Below are 3,060 nucleotides of genomic sequence, written 5' to 3'. Positions count from 1 at the left end.
GAGCATATAAATATTGAATACATAAAGAGGTTTAGAAAGAAGAAAGAAACACGACGTAGAAGAATAAGCTATAGTGAGTAAACAAAGGATTCCCAAGGTATTTAACAAGATATGCAATGGAAAGTAGGGTTAAGACGAATTTTAAATAGGCTCCAGATGATGAAATGTATATCGAAGGGGTTTTGTTTTCAAAGTCGGTCCCTGCCGACTTTCTATTTACTTACTTGTTAAATAATGGACTGAATATTAGTGGCCTACAAACTCTGTAGGTGCAAAATCAAGTTTATTCTTAAATTTTCTAAAAAAAAAGAAAATACAGTTTATTTCAATGAGACCTCATAAATGCTTATGTTTAGGGTATGATATAGTCGCCCCCCTCCCCTTAGAATAAATCTGTCGGGTATCAGATGAGCGGTTTAGAAATGATTGCAACTTAAAGTTGGTTACAATACATATCAACCATCTTGTATTATTATATAATCAAGCTTAAGAAAATTAATTAACTGATATGAGAGTTTTTGAGCCAGGCAAGACAATTTGTCTCTCAATCGGGTACCCCATCCTTTTGGCTCTTATTAAATGAAGTGTACATTTTAATATCACCAATGGCCCACGGACATTTTATATCTGACCAGTGCCATTCATTGTTTGCATTACCATTTTAAAATTGCAGTCCATGTCAAACAGCACACCCATAAACTAAACGGCACTTAAAGAGAATAAACTACAGAAAATATTTCCTTTTATATTTCTTCGCAAATACCCACTCAAAAGCTATTTTGAAAAAAAAAAAACGGCATCTTCTTATTTTATTGCTTTTGGGGATAGTTCGAGGTTCTCGTAGGAACAAAGTGAAAAATACACCCACCCACACAACAAACCATTGCCAATGAGCGTGTCACAAACGTCTTACCAAGTCTAAAATGGATTTCTTTTCATGGTGACTGGTGGTTATTGCCATTCATTCATTAAGAACGAAAAAAGTCACTGGCAAGAAAACACTCATAAGCTCATTATAAAAGTCTAAGCGAGTAAGTGGCAACAATGGAAATTAATTCTGCTATAAAATCAAACCAAAAAAAAAAAAAAAAAAACGGGGACAAAAGCCTTTAAGAAAATTGCAATTACAAAAATAAGAGCGTAATTAACATTAACCATTATTTAACATTAAGAGCCTATTATTTATGTATTTTCTTCTATTTCAGGGATTCGAATACGAGAATACGAATCATGGTTGCCATAGTTGGTAGAGTTCTACTAAAAATGGTAGATTTATTACTGTTTGGTAGATTGGTGAAATTCTTGATATTTTGGCAAATTTTGCAAAATATTCCTCACCAACTAGGGAAAAGAGAGAGAGATAGAAATAAAATTTTCTAAAAAAATAAAATTTGGACACAATTTTCTATAGAAATAAAATTTAGACCAAATTTTCTATAGAAATAAAATGTTGACAAAATTTTCTAAAGAAATAAAATTTGGATACAATTTTCTATATAAATTAAATTTTGACAAAATTTTCTATAGAAATAAAATGTTGACAAAATTTTCTAACGAACTAAAATTTGGATACAATTTTCTATAGAAATTAAATTTTGACAAAATTTTCTTTAGAAATAAAATGTTGACAAAATTTTCTAAAGAAATAAAATTTGGATATAATTTTCTATAGAAATAAAATGTTGACAAAATTTTCTAACGAACTAAAATTTGGATACAATTTTCTACATAAGTAAAATTATGTATAAAAATAAATAAATATATATAAACAAACTTTTCTATAGGAATTTTGACAAAATTTTCTATAGAAATAAAATTTTGACTAAATGTTCTTTAGAAATAAAATTTTGACAAAATTTCCTATAGAAATAAAATTTTGACAAAATTTTCTATGGAAATAAAATTTTGACAAAAATTTTCTATAGAAATGAAATTTTGACAAAATTTCCTATAGAAATAAAATTTTGACAAAAATTTTCTATAGAAATACAATTTTGACAAAATTTTCTATAGAAATAAAATTTTAACAAAATTTTCTATAGAAATAAAATATTGACAAATTTTCTATGGAAACAAAATTTTCTATAGAATTAAAATTTTGACTAAATTTCCTACAGAAATAAAATTTTGACGAAATTTTCTTTAGAAATAAAATTTTGACAAAATCTTTTATAGAAATAAAATTTTCTAATGAAATAAAATTTTGGCAAAATTTTCTAAAGAAAAAAAATTTTGACAAAATTTTCTAAAGAAATAAACTTTTGACAAAATTTTTTATAGAAATAAAATTTTGACAAAATTTCATATAGAAATAAAATTTTGACAAAATTTTCTATGGAAATAAAATTTTGACAAAAATTTTCTATAGAAATGAAATTTTGACAAAATTTCCTATAGAAAATTTTCTATAGAAATACAATTTTGACAAAATTTTCTATAGAAATAAAATTTTGACAAAATTTTCTATAGAAATTAAATGTTGACAAAATTTTCTATAGAAACAACATTTTGACACAAATCTTATATATTAATATTAGTTTATATTAATTTGTGTATACAGGTGGCTGATTTGTATTGCAACCAACCCCAAGTTGTTACCATATCTAAACTAGAGGTGTGCACGTGACCCGAAATTGTAACGACTTACGAAATTTTTCGTGCATAACTCTAGCTACCATACGTATCGTGCGTGTGCGTGCGTGCGTGAATAAACATTTTGTTTCGTGAATGTGCGTGTGTGTGAATGAAATTTCGCTCACGCGCACACCTCTAATCCGGATCTCCCGATTTGACTTTATGCGTCTAGACATCCGAATTTTAAACCGACTTGCCTGAAGTTTTTGGCAAAATTTTCTAAAGAAACAAAATGTTGACAAAATTTTCTAAAGAAATAAACTTTTGACAAAATTTTTTATAGAAATAAAATTTTGACAAAATTTCATATAGAAATAAAATTTTGACAAAATTTTCTATGGAAATAAAATTTTGACAAAAATTTTCTATAGAAATGAAATTTTGACAAAATTTCCTATAGAAATAAAATTTTGACAAAATTTTCTA

This window comes from Haematobia irritans, chromosome 2 (genome assembly GCF_050003625.1).
Source record: "Haematobia irritans isolate KBUSLIRL chromosome 2, ASM5000362v1, whole genome shotgun sequence".
Classification (NCBI taxonomy): Eukaryota; Metazoa; Arthropoda; class Insecta; order Diptera; family Muscidae; genus Haematobia; species Haematobia irritans.
This window is presented reverse-complemented; position numbering follows the sequence as displayed.